Genomic DNA, 18,881 nt, shown 5'->3' on the forward strand with positions numbered 1-18,881 from the left:
ATAAGGTCAAGCACCAGTCAAAGGTCTACATGTGGAACTTATTTTTTTTTCCTGCTGGAGGTCCTGCCCAAACGCAGAGGGAGCATCAGTCATGATCAGGTTTCAGAGCAGTGACAGCGGGCATCGCCTCTCCGTGCTGGTAGTCAGTGCTCACACAAACACGAGGTGGAGTATGTCTCTCTTAGTCACGCTTGTCCTCATCTTTCATTGAGTCCAAATATTAAACGTGTTCCACTGCCACTGAGGCACTGCATTGGTTATCAATCACTGAGGGTCTACATTAGCACTATTCTTGTTGGATTGGTGATGGACAGAGGCCTACTGAGGATAAGAAGTAGACATGGATACAGGTCAATTGGTGAATATTTGGCCTGGGAGGACCCTTAAGTCGTTAGGAATGCAGGAAGACACCCACAGAATGAACCCATCGTATCCTACGGTGTCTGCGTGTTGACGACAGCTTGACAGGCATCCGAAATTGCTTCTCCTTCTCCCCGCAGTTCATTTTCATCAACAGCACAATGCCTCTTATGATGCGTCATCTCGGGGCCCGCTTTCAAAGACCTCTCGCCTCCCACCAGTGGATGTGACTCAAGTCTGACGGAGTCGTTCATGCTTCACTCGTGTCTGGCTCTTTTCACGGCGCCGCCTTGGGCTCCTCCTCTCCCAGACGTCGGGAAGCGAGTCTGAGTGACTCATAAATGATGGCTGATGAAAGATTTTGGCCCTCCTCATGTATTCTGAGAGCCAGAGATGACTTTTTAAAAAAAAAAAAGAAAAAAAAAGTGGAGCTTTTAGGAGTTACATGACCTTAACTTCTTGTCTACATCTCTGTCTGCCTTTGCGCCATAATGAATGTCAGTAATATCGTAAACCCACGCTAGGAGACTTTTTTTGGGGAAATGAAGTAGAGCGGGCTCATAAATGGACACACGCAGTGCATGAATTTGGGAGCCAAGTTTGCTATTCTGAGTGTGTGTGTACATACTTGCACTTGTGTACTTGTGATGTGTGTTGCGATTAATGCAACTTCCATATGCCTCGTGAAACCATGCCAGAACAAAAAAAACAAAAAAAAAGACACTGTAAAACTGAAGGAAAACACTCCGAATACAGCTCTACTTCCTGAAAGTTTGCTTCCCTGAAATAGCGGTGAAAGATAGTTCCACTGCTCCCATTTACGTGCTCGTAGCTTTGATGTAATCCCCTGCATGAATAATGTCCTAACGTCTTTAGAAAGGGGATAGCTTTAACGTATTTACTGTCTGGTGTTGCATGCACCCGTCTGCAGAGTCCACTGGTCTCTGTTCACAGACTCCGTTCCAAATGAAGAAAGTTGAGACAGCTTGTCGTCTTAGCGAAGCCTGCTACTGTTTGGGATACGTCGGAGGCAGATGGCGCTGGAATCGGAGTTACACGCCTCATGCCAACCGGAGTGAATGTGCTTTATTAGACGTCACGTTTAATTAGACCACCTCAGCGCCTTCACACTCGGGTCCAGAATGAACACGTCTTTGAAGTGGTGCAAAAACGGCGCCTCCCCTGGTGGTCAGCAACGGTAGGACGTTGCCTCCTGCTGCTTTAGCCTGGAAGAGTGGTGGTCTGTAGGTCTGTACCTCACACCTCTGCAACTAGCCCCCCATATGCCTAAAAGGGACTGCAGGGCAATATGTCTGTATGAAGTGCAGCCTACTGGGCATGCTTGTGTTGTAGCAGATGCTGTGTGTGAGTGGTGTGAAGTAGCGTGGTAATCGAGATATGGGTAGGAGACATCCCAAAATAGGAGCCAACTTTGGAACAGAGCCGAGCCGATCTGATGTGGCTCCGCCGTACCTGGCCCAGACCCAGGCCAGACCTGGCCCAGCTCCTTGCTCACTATCTGGGACAGGAGGCTTTTTTAGAGGATTGACCTGTTGCTCTATCACCGGAAGGAATGAATATCCTCACAGGATCGTACTTTGAAGTCCCAGTGTTTGTTTCTCCTTTGCAGTGATTTGCATGTGTAAGATTTCAACCTTTGTAGTGCAAAACCCAACCTAGGCAAGGTTCACATTAATGAGCTCCAATTTAGTGCAGCGAATATTTCTTTGGACTGCACCAGCCAGCCCAACTGTTTTCAGGTGTAATTTGCAATGCATGTGATTGGACTTGCACACGCAGCCTGGAAAACTTGTGTTTGCCAGAGCGTGTCCTCAAAGGAAGGAATTTCAATCAGATCCTGATCTTCCACTGGGTGAATATGTGAGCTATCTGTGTTTGTGTGTTTGGGATTCATCTTATCGCCTCGCTGCCATACTGTTATTAAAGTCCTATAACACACGCTGAGATGCAGAGAGAGAGAGAGAAAGAGAGAGAGGGAGAGCGATAAGGAGGAAGAGAAAGTGGGGAAAAACAAATCTGTCAAGGGAAAGAAGAAGCAAGACGAGGAGTAGAGAAGCAGATGGAACTCTGTAGCCATAATTCTTGTCCTCCCCTGAGTCATCCACTCATGCGATTGGAGGAGACCACAATTCCTCCTATCTACCACAGAACCTTCAGCCCCCCCCCCCGCACCCCACCAACCACCACTCATTCATATTCACAGCCCCCCCCCACAGGAGCTTAGGCCAAGGGGAGCTCATTCAAATGCCCAGCCTGATAGATATCGGATGTGATAGGCTCAGATATCAGAACTGAACCCTGAGTAAATATTAAAGAATTTGATTATCTACAGTCATTTCCTTGGATATATTGGTTTGGCATGAGAAATGTTAGCATTCAAGGTTTGACGGCTTTTGCTGTGCTGAGATGGAGGTACAGAGCAGCTGAGAACATCCTTCTCTGCCTAATTTTTAAGTGCATCCAATAATGAAGAAGATGACTGTTTCTTTTTCTTTTCTTTTTTTTTGTGGGCACATCTGTTGTGCACATTTTGGAATTTGCTGGGTGATCCTGAATGAATATGAAATAAATGTTCTGCCTCACAGTCAAAGTGTGTGAGGCACTCGAGTGGAAAGCCATAAACTCCTCATGACTGCAATTCACCCTTAATGTCGGGTTCTGATACAGAAGGGCAGAGGGAGAGACTGAAACTGACTTCCTTTAATCACTACTGTAAAAACATGCTGAGGTTGGACTCTATTCACATTTACGTTCCTAACACCCATACATTTTTAAATGGTTTGAACATGCCTGCAGTGGTCAGACTGTGATCCAGAGATGTCTTCCTCAGCCAGAACTGCCGAGTTCCCTCCAGACTTCCACCAGTGATTAAACAGGTGCTGAGTGGGACGAGGTGAGGACAGGGAGAGGGAGGGGGAAAAGGATGGAGGAATTCAAATGGAAACCAGAATAAGCAGAACAGGGTGTAGTACGGTGGAACACTTTCCTTTCTTGTGATGCCAGCTCGAGGAGAGAATGGTGACCATGTACGATGACACTCCCTCTGTCTTTCAAAGGCCTTATGGGTGATGGTTTGGGCGGAAACCAGGCTCTTATCATCAGTCTCATTTCAAATGTCCCCCTGTATGAAGACAGAGTTGACCTTCTGGGGAAGCTGTAACAAAGATATGATGGAGTACCTTGATACCATGACCTGAGCAAACAATTTATGACGCCGACTTCTTTCGTTCGTCAGGAAAGTCATGTTTGACCTTCTAAACGAAGGATGTTTGGGGGTGTGTGATTGCTTCTGATGGGATTTTTTTTATTTTCCCTCTTCCAAGTCATCAGTGCACCAGCCGCTTGGGGAAATGGCAACTCGTCTCTGGGCACGCAGCGGAAGCCCTGAACCACGACCGTAGTTGTTGGAGAGACGGATAGGGGGAGCGACGGAGGGAGATGGGAGATAATCACAGCCACAGGATCCCAATTAGTGCTTCCGCTTCTCACAGAGGCTCTCAGACGTAGCGTTCATTAGGCGACACGGAGGCGGTGGTCATGGCTATTCGTCTCCGACAGCCACTTCACATTTCTAATTTAGGAACAAATGAGTTACATCAAAACGGAACGATGACTTTGTTATGGCGATCAAGTTATTTTAAACCGCAACCAGCTTGATAGCTTGATCCTAATAAGCACGCGGTGAGAAGGAGCCCTGTTGTTGTGTGAAGAACAGGATTTGACAGCCTCTCGTTTTGATGTGTTCTATTAATACTCTGCCGGGTAAAGGAGCTATTGAATGGACCTTCAGTGAAGAAGTAATTTTGAATTTCTATACAAATTGGCTTTCTTTTTTGCTTGAGTGGAGAAGTGGGTGGGTGGATGGGGTAGATGGTGGGTGCTATTTTGAAGCGGGTGATGCTCACCAGCTGCTGAGTATCAAGAAATAATTCTTATTCTTTACTTTTTTTACTTCCTCCAATTCTTTTGGTTTTCATTCGGCGTTTTCTTTATCCAGTGTGTGTGTGTAATGTGTGGGGGCACTGTGGCCCAATATTCATGTCAGAAACCAAAGCTGTTCTTCCCCCCTTCTGTCTTTTTGGTCTTTTTGTTGTTGTGTGCCTGTTCTCTAGGGCCTGCTGATGCTCCTTTGTTCTCCTTTCCAGAGACCAGAGGAAAGACTAGCCAACCCCAGGTTCTCTCTCTCTCTCTCTCTCTCTCATATACAGAGACACACACACACACACACACACACACACACACACACACACACACACACACACACACACACATTTACATTCACACACACAGACACACACGCTTTCTCAGCATCTGATATATGACATCTGTTTGAGTGGAATTGGATTTCGGCTGTCCCCAGTGGCACATGTAAATGCATCTCCGGTATGTTAGCCCAGTCGCGCACCCGACCATGTGTAGAGTTAGTTAAGGGGAAAAAAACAGGGGGGGGGGGTGGTTCTTCAAACAAGAGTAGACAGAGAGAAGCGTCTCCTCTCCTTTTCAGAGAAATAAAACTCTCTCATGTGGAACCTGGAAACAGTCTGACACTGGCTTCATGAAGTTTACACATTGCTGTTAGGCCTCCTCTCTGTCCTTCTGATGGACTCTATAAAACAGCGCCCTAGTTCCCCTGAGAGTTCTTGCCGCTCCTGCTTCCTGTCCTATGTTTGGTTCCTCTCAGAAGGTTCTCGCTCAGTCCACTGAGTGCATCTTTCAGTCAACAAGACAAAGACAACGAGACAAGACAGTCTAGGCAAAACTGGGACTGGTATTGGGCTTGCAGTGTTCCTCTTGAGACACAGGCTCCTATATCATATTGGTTTTCTCAGTGTGGCTGCATTATGCATGCTGAACAGCTGTATGGCAGAGAATGAAATATTCATAAGTTCATCTATAGCATGGGGAGGCCTGGGGGGGGGGGGGGGCATTTGGTCTGAGTGATCATGCAGGTGTGGCAGATCGTTTGTGTCATCAGCTGTGTGTGTGTGTGTGTGTGTGTGTGCGTGCGCACTTGAGAGAGAGAGTGTGTGTGCTTGGGAGAGAGCGATAGAGTGAGTGTGTTTGGGTGTGCATGCATGCTAGACGGAGAGAGTGTGCGCTGGTTGAGAGAGAGGAGGGTGTCAGAGTGAGAAGCTGGAGTCGGAGCCCTTCTGGGACCTGTCAATATCCTCTGATTGATCATGTCACAGCATCACATGGAGGGCTCGTCCCCAGTGCACAGAGTTGGGGACGAGCAGGCAGGGATGAAAGGCTCAGCTGCTATTTACCGTGTGTGTGTGTGTGTGTGTGTGTGTGTGTGTGTGTGTGTGTGTGTGTGTGTGTGTGTGTGTGTGTGTGTGTGTGTGTGTGTGTGTGTGTGTGTGTGTGTGTGTGTGTGTGTGTGTGTGTGTGTGTGTGTGTGTGTGTGTGTGTGTGTGTGTGTGTGTGTACATGTGTCTCTGTGTGTGTGTGCTGGGGGCAAGGGCAATCCCTATTAGGGAAAACGTTGGCTCTCCCAAAAGGCCTGTAATTTAGTGAGAATTTCCCCGTTCCTCTCCCCAGTTTTTATGGTTTCTGCACCACTTGACTTGCACATTGTTTGGGCTTGTGTGTGAAGAGAATGGCCCTTTAATGGGAGGAGGAAGCATGTGTTTCGCATCACCGGGGAACGCTTCGCTGGAGCATTGTTTGCCTGCTGAACTTGAGAGCCGCTGATGAATGGGACGAGCAGCTCGCTGGTTTACACCCTTCTTTGCCCATGAATGTTTGTTTGTGAAAAGGGAAAATTCCCCACGATGGAACCGGTCGGGAAGCTAGTGTTCTTCTTTTCTCTCCTCCTCCTCCTTCTACACCCACATTCTTGACAAATCCAGCAAATATGTTCTTGCTATTCTTTCCTATAAACTTTCAACGATAATCCTGGACGATGTTTAGCCGTATTGACACAAAGTGCCAACGCTGGCGGGGTCTGCTCGGGCGCTTGTTGAATGTTTATTCTCAGGGCCCTTCTAGTATGAGTGTGAAAGTTCATGCGAGAGCCAGGCCAAGATAGCGGAAGGAAGGCAGGCCCAAGCCGCTGTCGGTTAGTGACGAGCTGCATGCAGATGTGTGGTTTTAGGCTCCTGTGGTTTCTCATCCTGGACATCCCCCCCAGCCCATAATCATCTTTTATGAGTGATTCAACGATTTCCCTGGATTCCGCTGGCTTGAGTGTGTGTGTGTGTGTGTGTGAGGGAGAGAGAGTGTATGCACTGCGATACGGGCTGCACAGATGGGAGTCTGATGCCGCCGTGGCTTCTTGGAAACGGCTTTGAGTCATGACCGCGCTGACCTTCTCCCCGTTGCTCTCACGAGAGTCCGTGCTAGATCACCATCTTTCTCAGAAAGCCCTCACCGTCGGCTCAGCATGGGGTGCCATTCAAAGCCGGGCTCTCGTTGCTATTACCTATCGGAGATACGCTGCCTCTGATTGCTCCCCCTGTCTGCCTTATCATCGTGTTTGGAAGTGATAAGGTCAAAACCTCAGTCTTGGTCCTTGAACCCCCTTACCCCTCGATCCATTTAGTCAACGTAAAGCTGAAAGCATTGCACTGTGGGAATGCAGATCCTGACAGTCACTCAGATTCATGGCGGTGTTCAAAGCTGGCGGAGTCATTACCACAGCATAAATAAATCCTCCCTCTCCTCCGCGGCGTACGGTCTGTAGCTCTGGTTGGTCGGTGGGATTGACAACTGGGGCAGCCGTGGCAGGACACCCCAGTGGCTCACTCCGACGAGGTTCAGCAAGAGAGGGGCGGCGAGGCACTTAATCAAGGCCCCCGTGAGTGACAAGGGAGAAGACTGAGCAGGACCCATCTCTTTGTTCTGGCTGGCAGCTCAGGACCACACAGTCCCTCTCTCCCAGAGCTGTCTGAGAGTCCGGGGGGGTGGGGGGGGGGGGGGGGTTTAGAGGATGGGGAGATGGGCCGCTGGTGGCCGAGGCTCTGCTATCCAGATCCTGAGAGTTTGCGCTACAGCCGCGAGCCCCTAGACCGCAAGCTTGCGCTGGAATTTTCATGGAGTCCTGCAGAGGAGACACAGCTGGGGGTTGTGAAATGAAACAAACCCCCCCCGAAGAAGTGGGCTTGGGTTCCAGTGGGATTGTCTCATGTGAAGCACTGCGTAAAGAAGCAGCTTATCAAAAGGCACCTCTCTCACTGCTGAGGCATGTTTTTAGTGTCAAATGTGATTGCTTTCAATACATTTAGCCACTGAAGTGTCTTACACTTAAAGGGTGCCGTATTTGTGTGTTTTGTCCGTGTGCAAAGAGTTAAAATGAAGGGGATGGATCTGGAGTTCTGTTGAACAATAGGTCTGTGTGTGTGTGCGTGTGCGTGCGCGTGTGTGTGCGTGTGTGTTTGCAGCATGGCGCACGTACCATTTTCCATCACGCTGCGTCTTTTCGGCATCGGAGAATAAACAGATCGGAAACAGCTGTCGGAGGCGAAGCTCTGTCTCTACTGTAGGGAGTCCCTCTCTGTCTTTTTCTCTCTCTCTCTCTGGAGCCCACTGGGCCTCGTCTCTGGAAGACGAGAAGTGAGGTGTGGGGGGTGAAGGGGACAGTGGAGCAGCGATGAAGCCCCCCCCCCTCTTTTTGATCCTCTGTTTTTCCTCTTAAGTTTCAGTGTTGTTCTAACCCCACTCCGCTCTAATTTGACATTCTCAAAATCCTCCTTTAGTTACTTGGCTAAGGTTTTCTTTAGCCTCTCCTCTCCCCCTCTCCCCCTCTTCCCTTCCCCAGTGTTACACAGACACAGACACAGTGAGTGTATATGGTGGGCTTTGCCAGTGGGCCCAGGGCCAGCCAAGCCCAGCCCAGCCCAGCTCAGCCCTGAGCACACAGCAGTTTTTCCTCCTTTGGCTGCAGGTCAGGTTTGTGGTTAGAGCTGGGGCTGTGCCTCTCCTCTCTGAAAGAGGAAACCCAGCCTGGTAATAAGGCCATGAAATGACACTCCGAACCCAAGGATGGTCCCTTCATCTGCCATCCTACGGACAGATCCCATTCTAAAGCCTTAAGCAAGAGGGTAAAACGAGGTTGAGTTCTATTCTCAGATGCAGTGCATAGATATATTGACCAAATCCTGTGACTTTTTCACGGTTTTACTGTCATGGTAGGTAGTATTGCAGAACATGATTGGAGATGATTGATGAATGATTTTCTGTATTGTACAGAGAGGCTACTCCCCCCCACCCCACCATAAGTGTTGGTTTCTTAGATAGTGAAGAGGGAATATAATTTCCTGGAGACTGACAAGACCTCTTTCCATCATCATGACATTCTATTATGTGCATAAAGTGTCCGAGGCCATTTTCAGCCTGACACAGATCTCCATGATGGTGGGGAGCAAAATGACTTCAACAGCCCAAACATCCGTCTGCCATTACTCCCTTTCTTTCATGTCTCCTCGCCATTTTCTTTCCAGCCAACTGAAAGGAAAATTGATTTTTGAAACAAAGGTCTCTCGTTCCATTTTGCAGCCATCGCCTCTCCAAAGACTCCTCATTGACTACTTTTCCTATTCTTATGCTCAGATCATGTCACAATGAATATCCTGCTGCGTTATTCCTTTTCCAGTTAGATTTGTCTTTCTTGTCGGCAAGGGTCTGTCTCGCACGCGCGTGTGTCAGCATATCTGTGTGTTTCCTCTTTTGTTTGTGTTTGTGTTTGTGTTTGTGTTTGTGTTTGTGTTTGTGTCTGTGTCTGTGTCTGTGTCTGTGTCTGTGTCTGTGTCTGTGTCTGTGTCTGTGTCTGTGTCTGTGTCTGTGTCTGTGTCTGTGTCTGTGTCTGTGTGTGTTTTTACGTGATGATGTAACCACATGCATATATGAGCTTTGTGATAAATGATGCCGTCCTGAAAGCCCTGAGAGCAGATTGGCTTCTGTAGGTAGACGGCTCCATCCCCGTCCCCACACCTCGTGTGTGTGTGTGTGTGTGTGTGTGTGTGTGTGTGTGTGTGTGTGTGTGTGTGTGTGTGTGTGTGTGTGTGTGTGTGTGTGTGTGTGTGTGTGTGTGTGTGTGCGCATGCATCCCCATCCCCACGTCTCGTGCCTGACATGGGAGGCAGTGAGTGTCGTCCCGTGGTTCCCCTCCCTCTGAGGGGACCCCTGATTTGATTGATCACCTCAATTAGGGGATGAAGCGGGACGAGGTGCGTTAAGAGCAGCGCGTGGGCGGATGAGAGGTGAAGGAGGGAGAGAAAGACGGAACAGAAGAAAGAAAGAGAGAGTGTGTGCATTTCCCAGACGCTCAGCGCTTTCCTGCCCACGTAGCGCATGTGCTCCCCTTGCATCCCACCCCAGGCACTTCCAGCGAAGCTCCAAAAACACGAGCCCTTATCCGAGGGGGAATATGTTGCTCCAGACCTGGAACATCAAAGACAGAAAAAAAGCACAAGCAGTTTCCTTTTTTTCGCCTTTTTTCTCTCTCTTTTTTTTTTTTTTTTCTTTCCTTCTACCTCCACCAACAAAATACTATGCCCTCTTTTAGATTTGAATTGAAGATAAGACACTTCCTCTGTCTCGTATTTAATACAAATGACCTCTGGTCAGACCCGTAGCTTTGACCCCATAATTAGTACATATCATATTACGGTCCTTTGTGATTGAATGGGGAGGAAACTGAGTGGGAAAACAGACTGAAGATCTGGGTCTAGTCTAGTAGACATGCTGGCCTGTAGCCTGCTGTCGCTGAGATATGCCGTCCAGTAAAGAGTCATTAAGGCAGCTGTGGAATGTTTATGGCTGTTTGGCCTGGCATCAGCCTTGGGGATTGTGTGTGTGTGTGTGTGTGTGTGTGTGTGTGTGTGTGTGTGTGTGTGTGTGTGTGTGTGTGTGTGTGTGGAAAGGGGGGAGGGGGCTTGTCTGGCATGCGCTGTCAGGTAAAGGTGTGTTCATTTTTATTATTGTTGTCTCTCGCGGTTGAGTTTCAGCACAGATTTATAGTTCAGTGGTTTGCCCAGCCGCTCTCCGAACAGTGGCTGTATAGAGAGACCGCCGCCATAAAATAGATGGCATTATAGCGGCAGCACATAGCTGGCTTGTCTGGGAGAGCGGGCGCTCCAATATAGCGCTGATGAATGGCAGGGATTCTGCGGGTGCTCACGTGGTGTCCGGGGTGGATTGGGTTACTGTATTTTTATTTGACATGTAATTGGCATGCGGGTCAAGCATGGAGTCTGTAAGGTCATTGTTGCAGGGAGAGGGGTGTAATGCTCATCAAAAGTACCAATCTCTAAATGGTGCGATGGCAAGATTTCCGAGGTGTGGAGTGTGACCAGGCTTAGAGATGGTCTTAACACTTTCAGTGTGAGATTCCTTTTGTGCTTAGTCCGCCTCAGCAGATGTTGACAACAGGCAGGATGCAATTAAACTGCTCCAGAAGTGATGTAATGTGTAATAATGTAGAACTGAATCAGTCAGTGACTACACCGTAAAGCATTATAGTAGGTTCAGAATTAAATTCATTTAGGAAACTCTGTACTTTCTCTGTCTATCCCCCCCCGTCCATGCTCAGGTAAATGCAGTGTTGTGATTTTAATCTGCCTGGCTGTTGTGCTGTGACTGGCAGAAAAGCTGGTGAGTCGCTGCTGCTGATGGATGTGGGGGTGGGGGGTGTTGGAAAGCAAACGCTGGGCTGAAGGAGGCTGTCCTCTCTTCCCTGCTCTCAGTACACGCTGCTCAACCCTGGCCTCAATGCATTCCTCTATCAGTGTGCAGCTCTCTCTCTCCCTCCCTCCCTACTCTCTCCCTTTCTGTCCTACAATCCCAGTCTTGCACTCACTTCTTCCCTCTCGCAGCATAACCATGTTGCAAACGGCTCTGCCAACCAGTTCGGACTGAGAAAGAATTTCCTTCCTCCTCCTCCTCCTCCTCCTCCTCCTCCTCAGCTTAGCAACACTCCGAGCCATTGGCTCCTTGGCCTCATCTTTCTTTGGTTACTTTTTTTTTTCTTCCTTTTTCCGCCTTTTTTTTCATCTTTTTTTTTTCTCCCACTCCTGAACATACTACAGATTTTTTCAATTAAGGAAGGCATTGAGAGTTTTCTTTCACCCCGAGGCTCTCCCGCTGCTCTGATTACCCCGTGAACACGGCCGTCTTGCGAGACCAGCACGCAGAAAAACACAGCGGACTGGAGAAGACTGGTGAGTAACTTTCACACATGCGTATAAAAGCCGGCCGCACGCACGCATCCGTCTGCACCAGATCCTCTAACACCTCCGCCAAACGGCGCAAGGGTGGCGATTCATTCTCTCTGCATCTGTCATCACAGAGTAAGCTAAGGGAGGTTTTTTTTTCTATAGAGTGAGACTGAGTTGTCAGTTTATGGGTTGACTGCCAAACTGCCAAAATGCAGTCGTCTTTTCCAGACCATGGTTGTGTTCTGACTTCCATTTGCCGATCTGACAATGTGACAAATTGAGTAACTTGCGTTAAGTGAATGAACATTGAAGCCTTTCTGTGTGCCTCGTTACACCTAGAGGGAATGGGTGTGGGGGACTGAGTTTATGTGTGTGTGATCGGATCACCTTTTTTGAACTCTGCTCTACCACCCCCTCACCATGCATCTGCAGAGTGCTGGTGGAGAGCTATTTTATCTTTAGCACAGTAAAGGGTGTGTCTGTGTGTGTGTCTGTGTGTGTGTCTGTGTGTGTGTGTGTGTGTGTGTGTGTGTGTGTGTGCAAGAGAGAGAGAGAGCGAGAGAGAGCAGGAGGCCAAGCAAAGGAGCAGCAGTAGCCCCCTGTCATCTCAGCTGTTGAGATTGAAGTGGAGTGACAGCACAAGCACACAGATCTGGAAGCCTCTCACAGCTGTGCCACATGCCTTACTCTTTATTTTTAACCCCTTCCCTTTTATTGCGCTGCAGTATGGGTGGACAGACTCAGCCTATTGTCCTCAAAAGAGAGGTGTGTGTGTGTGTGTGTGTGTGTGTGTGTGTGTGTGTGGACAGTGAAGCAATGGTATGGCGTGTGCATTTGTCATATACATTATGGCCCACGTGTGTCCAATCAGTGACTCTTTGAGATGCCGTCAGACCTTCCTGAGGCATTTTGCCGGGCATCGTGCGTGCGGTTTATTTCTGTATGGCATGAGACCCTCAGCCCTTATCTCTTGTGGGTCTGCCTGAGAGCGCCTCGTAAATCAGTCGGTGCATTCCTTGCGCGCGCACGCCGCCACTTCTGTTAGTGGCACCCCCGTGTGAGCAGGCCGCGGGCAGGCGGGGGAAAACATCCAAAACATTTTGTCAGTAGAACAGGCCATGTGCCATACCAACGGGCGCCTGTCGCCCATCTCCTCTCCTCTCCTGTCACTGTCACGCTGCCCACCGAGGCCCGGGCACGCAGGCGTGTCACATTCCCCAGACCAGACTCTTGCCCACCCACCTACTTGCCCACCCCCGTGCCGACAACTTTTCACTGCCCGGCACAAATACCCAGATTGGTTGCGAGGGGCACTAAAGAGTGTTCTCTGTCTCCTGTCGCGTGTATCTGGAGAAAAACGAGGAAGGTGCCAACCTGCAGAGCATGACGGGGAGCACGCAAGCGCAGCGTTGAGGGGCAGAGAAAGTACAGGAGGGCAAGCAGAAAAAAGAGAGAGGAGGTGGGAGAGAAAGAAAAGAAAGAAATAGGTCAGGTTAATTTTTTACCGTTTCGCCCATCTATCTCTCTGCTCCCGGGGGCGGTGAATGTGCCTATTGATCGGAGGAGCACGGCGGCCGCCAACCTCTCCACCTGCCTCGTCTAGTCTCGTGCCCCCCGCTGCTCTCTCGCTCCGTCTCCGGCTCCTGTGGCTCGGCGCGAGGGCGTGGCGGCGGGTCCACATCACCGAAGCCGTGGGGATTTGCATGCGCTGCTTTGCGCTATCTCTGTCCTCGGACGCAGTTTCCAGAGCGATGTCTAAACACACGCTGCAGATTAGAGCAGGAACAGGCGCTAAGGGCTCGCCCCAAAACAACAAGATAAGAATAACAACAACAACGGCAGCCTGTAAGCCTTTAAGGTGACTAATGATATTAGAAGTTTAAGAAAATGAATCCCCTCTGATCAGGTCATTTGGTTCATTGTTTACCTGTGATTCACTGAATTTCACAAAATGCTCCTTTGAGAGAGAGAGAGGGAGAGAGAGAGCGAGGACATCCTCATCAGTTACAGACACATAAATCAGTCCCATTTTGGTAACTGTGGCTTGTTGTGATTGTGTCCCGGGTGTCAGGTTGCGATGTGTTGTGACACCACCCCTCCTCCCCCCCCCCCCCTACTCTCAAGGGTGTGGGGAGAGGCGAGAGGACAGCCAAGCAAACCAGCCTGCCACTCAGCACTCCTGATAAGAAAGGCCAGAGGGAAAAGTTATTCTGAGGAGCTGTCTGTCAATGCGAAAGCGTTTCCTGCCATCATTCCACTGTTCCAGAGGGAGAGTGAGAGAAGGACAGTGTGTGAGAGAGAGAGGGAGGGAGAGAAAGAGAGAGGAAGAGAGGGAGGGAGGGACAGTGAGGGAGAGAGAGAAAGACAGTAAGAGAGAAGGACAGTGAGTGAAAGAGAGCGTGAGAGGGAGGGAGGGAGAGAGAGTGAGAGAGAGAGGGAGGAAGGGAGGGATTGATAGAGAGAGAAGGACTGAGTGAGTGAGAGAGAGAGAGAGAAGGGAAGTGAGAGAATATTTGTGTATACTGTATGTGTGTGTGTGGCAGAGAGAGATGCCTCATTAAAACTAATCCTGTGAGGAAAGGGAGAAAAGAGCAGTGATGTGAGAGAGAGTGAGTGAGTGAGCGAGCTGGAGCGTTTGGGATGGGCCGGCCGCTCACATTCCCCCTTGTCCCAGGCAAGCTCATCGAGCTGTCAGTACCTTAACCAGCACACACACCAGTCAGTCAGTCCACTCTCAGAAAGGGTGCACAGCAACACGTGCCATTTAAAACATTTAGCTTGTGTGCGAACAAAAACCCAACATGACTGTGAACGTGATATATTATTAGTGGAAGACAAATACCACAGTCATCCACAGGCCTTATTTTTCCCATCACACGGTCCTGATGGGAGTGGGGAGACCTGGCCGGTGGCATACATCGATCATAGACCCCTCCTGCTGACACCATGACTCCTTTTATTGGGCTTGCAATGTGTTCTTGCACACATGTCTAATGCCTTGTGGCAGTAATACCCATTTATTATGGAATAAAAAATATTTTCCCACAAGTTAATGGAAGTTCTTCCTTACAAATTGTTAAAGCCTGTAATCCCTGTTTAATGCTTCAGTTTATTTGAAATGTTCACGCTTAACATGGTGGGAATTAAAATCAGTGGTGTTCCTCTTACAGAGCTATTTACCCTGATAGTCATTTGGAACTGAATCACCTCCAGGCAGCATAGATGCAGTGTAATTAATCATCTAAGAGAAGACATGTTGCATTTTGTGTTGTCGGAAAAAGTGGTTCGTCAAGTGTTGGTTTCTCTGAGAAATACTTAAGGATTCCAAAAAAACATGAGGAGGAGTGAGGTTTTTTTTAAAAAGTTTTATTGGAAGAGGGGAGAGTACTCAAATCGTTTTTAGACATGCTAATTAAAACGTGACGAGAAAAGCTAAATTGCACTAAGCAGTGTGCTAATTGGGTTTAACTGGGTTCCATAATTGCACTCATTGATGTTCAAACTTGGACAGTTCAAAAAAGGACAGAAGAGCCACATTTTGACTCAGAAACTTTCAGGACCTAATTAAATTGTTTTATTGTCAAACTCACATTCTCAGAGAACACTGAGCCAAAAGCAAGGGGGAGGTTTCTTTGGCCAATTTGGAGTCCATTTTAAAAACTCTCTCCTGAAAGTAATTACAGTGAATCTGGATGCATTGACCTGATTAGGACCATAGATCATCTCTGAGACATTTACATAACCGCTGCTGCTGACCGCTTCCAGCCAGTGAGGCAGAGGTCATGTGCTAATGCCTCTGTGTCGTATATCATATGTCAAGTTCGACCGAGCCACTCCCTCAGCCTTGCCTGTTATCTGTGATAGAAAGAGCGGGGAGTGTTGGGGTTTGCGAGCGGGCCAAGATCTTCCAGGCGGGCTGTCCTGGTCGACTCCTAAAGACGAAACGCATGACTAGTTATGCTCTGGTTTTTCGTCTCTGTTCGGGGCGACAGCGATGTCTAATTCTGACGTTAATGCTCGCCGGCCCCCAGGCAGATTGTGGGAACTAATAAGGAGCTTCCCAGGAGCAGCCGCTCCGTGAGAGTCTCTGAGTGTCACAGGAAAAGTAGAACAACCTGGCCTGGTTTCAGGAGCCTGGGAAGTTGGGTCATCGAGCACAAGCGAGAGACTGGGACTCTCCCCCAAACACACGGCTAGAGAGTGAGGGCAACACTTTCACTTCCACCACTGCCAGGGACGTGGGACTTACCCTGGAGAAAAACGGAGAAAAAATAAAAAATGTCTTCTAATTTCTTCCATTCGTTTTTCGAAAGGTTTTTTCACTTTTTCGCGTCCCATAGGGACACATGAGGAACGAGCGTCACAGACCCAGATTCCCTTCATTACGCCCCCCTGTTTATAATGTCAGGCTGCCTTAAATAAAAAAGCTCAAAAGGCAGCTCTGTGTCATTCGCTGGCAGCCTAACAATATAATTAGCCAGAATGTGATCCATATGCACGGTTAGGTAGAGGCCACGCCACCATGAACACTGGGTGTCTTCTTCCAGCAACCAGTGACTTTAGCAGCAAGGGTGGGATGCTGTATCCCTCTGCACCACAGTCAGGGCAACTGTATCTGGATCACTGCACTGCTAGCCATTTGGGTTAGGTGTGCGTGTGTTTCCTGGCCCTGGAGGCTGTGGCAGCCACACAGGCATAACAGGGTGAATGTCAGAGACCCACCCAGTAGCCACCAGGCGGCCACCAGCGCCACCCCTGCAGCGTGCCCAGCCACATGGAGAGCAGGTGGAGTGGGCCGGGCTCACTCGGCGGCGCAGGCTCCTGGAGAAAAGGACAGAGGAGAGCAGGGGTGGAGCGGGGAGGGTAGGGGAGTGAGAGGGGGGGGGGGGGGGGGGGGGGGGGTTGGTGGTGCTAACAAGCCCTCCTCTCAGAGCTCTCTATCAGGGCTGGGATTAGTGGTTTACTGAAGTGTGTGTGTGTGTGTGTGTGTGTGTGTGTGTGTGTGTGTGTGTGTGTGTGTGTGTGTGTGTGTCAGTCTTTCCTTGCTCAAATTGAGGCACGTATGCTGGGTTTGTATGTCAATTATTTGGGAATATATCAGCAATCAATAGCGGCGATATCAATGCAGACAGGTGATCTTTGAACCTTAGAGCTCTTTGTACAGATAGAAACACAAAGGAGTGTGTATGTGTGTGTGTCCGGTATGTGGTTTAGCATGTGTGTTCCAAGTGTGTGTGGGGGTAGGGAGATTGGCGGAGGGAGATGGTGAGAGTGAGTGATCGAGCGAGTGAGTGTGGAGAGAGAGAGAGGGCGCGCAGCCAATATGTCCCTCGGGTGATAAATGGGGCCATAATGAAGTATCTCTCCTCTGGCTCCGGCCAACCACAGCCTTGGCACAGCCGGCGGGAGCCTCAGCTATCACGCCACGGAAAAGGGAAGTGCCCGACTCATCGGCATTACGGTGCCGTGATTCGCATGGGCACAACATGTCTCTTGAAACCGCCGGCCAAGGAGATGAATTTTCATTAGTCATTGTTCAATGTGACAGCTCTAAAATATAGGATGTATGGTTTGTGTAAACCCCATACACTGCGTGTGTGTGTGTGTGCGCAATTGTGTGTGTGTGTGGTTGTGCGTGCGTGCATGCACTGTGCGTGTCAGAACATGACACAGTTGTCACAGTGACAGACATCGACCGCGGCCCCAGAAATGGCTCTCTGGTGGGTAAACAAGTAGCAGTGTTTGTGACAGGCTGTTTGACCGAGCGAGGAGGAGGCCAGCGAGAGGCAATGCTGCCAACAGCGAGGCACACACACACACACACACACACCTTGTGCACCGTGAAAGCCGGCGTTAAATAAAATGTATTATTGTTGTTATTGTGTGTTGTAATAATAATAATACTACTAATAATAATAATAACAACATCACAGAGCTTATGCAGATGCCACTGCTGACAAAAAAAAGGTGTTTGGCTTGTGAATTCCACACCAAAGTTTTGGGTGCAGAAGACCTTGCTGTGATTAAGTGCCTGGACTTGTCTGGAAGAGAGGGATAGGGGTGTAATGACGTCAGCAGGAAGGTGGAGATGGGCAGCACATGGCCACCCAGAGCCGATGGGCTGTCACCGAATGGGCAGCCCCGCTGCCAGGCTGAGCCGTGACCTAAATTGGCATAGCAACTCTACTGCAGGACCTCAGTCTTCTCAATCTCACCCCATCTGCTGAGTAGAAGTCACCAACAATCAACAACCAACAGCATCTTGATTGGTTGCTCAGATTGGGTTGGGTTTCAGAGTTGTGTGAGTTGTGTGTGTGTGTTGTTTGTGTTGTGTGTGCTGCGTGTGTGTTGTGTGTGTGTGTGTGTGTTGCGTGTGTGTGTTTCAGTGTCAATGTTAAGACTGTGGTTTGCTGAGTAGCAGGGTTCTGTATACCTGCTGTCATCCTTAGAGAATGCTGGAGATCCTGTGTCATCAGCACTGCGTATTTTAGGAGTACGTTCATAAAGACCTATTCAGGTCAAAGAAGACAAATTGTGTGTGTGTGTGTGTGTGTGTGTGTGTGTGTGTGTGTGTGTGTTGGGCTAAGACATGGAGAGAAACTTTCGACAAGCACATCCTGAGTGTACATAGGAGTCTCTCCTGTTTGCTGATGTGAGGGCCGTATGGATTCAGAGCCCAGGGCTGGCCCTCTGACAGATGACCATCTGGCCAGCCTCCAGGGCTCCAGCTCCAACACACACACACACACACACACACACACATATATGCACAGCTGAACAGAGCATACACAGACATACAGGAAACACACACACACTTACATGCACACAAGAGAAACAGACAAATATGCACACTCTAATAGAACATACATCATAAAATACACAAATAGACACATAGAAAACACATACTCACATAGGAAACCATAAGCATGCTCACATATACATACACACGCACACATCCACATGACACAACTGAATATCCACCCCTTTGCACGCATAAGCTCTATGCTGTCTTAAGCAGACAATAGCATTAATGTTCAAGTTAAGTACCAGCCATAATCCAATCCTTGATCCGTGAATTGTCATCAGAGTGGCATTTAAAGAGACCAAGTGGGAAAAAAACATTACTCCTTTGATCCACTAAAGCCTGCGTCCATGACCGAGTGCTTTTAAAATCCATAAAGGCCACAAAATGATTTTTTCGACTGAACCTGATGGACTCAACAGCATACTGCTGAGGTTTTGCAATCGCTGCCTCCTCGTATTGTTTCACAGTCAGAAAAACCATCTGTGTTTTCGCTCTCGGCGAGAGTGCGGTGAACTTTTCATCGTCCCCGGGTTTACTTT

The 18,881-nt window shown here is 48.9% G+C and overlaps 1 protein-coding gene across 2 annotated transcripts in view; it reads left to right on the forward strand.

The window, feature by feature from the left end:
* Positions 1–18,881, forward strand: part of prickle2b (prickle homolog 2b) — a 66,190-nt gene that overhangs the window by 19,064 nt on the left and 28,245 nt on the right. Inside the window, exon 1 of one of the 2 annotated variants that reach the window (XM_031567485.2) lies at positions 10,949–11,540. The exons of the other annotated variant lie outside the window; for it this stretch is intronic. The gene's annotated coding sequence lies outside the window, so the exon portion shown is untranslated. Of the gene's footprint in view, positions 1–10,948; positions 11,541–18,881 lie in introns of those variants that run through there. 2 annotated transcript variants of the gene reach the window in all.

This window comes from Clupea harengus, chromosome 5, assembly GCF_900700415.2.
Source record: "Clupea harengus chromosome 5, Ch_v2.0.2, whole genome shotgun sequence".
NCBI classification, from domain to species: Eukaryota; Metazoa; Chordata; class Actinopteri; order Clupeiformes; family Clupeidae; genus Clupea; species Clupea harengus.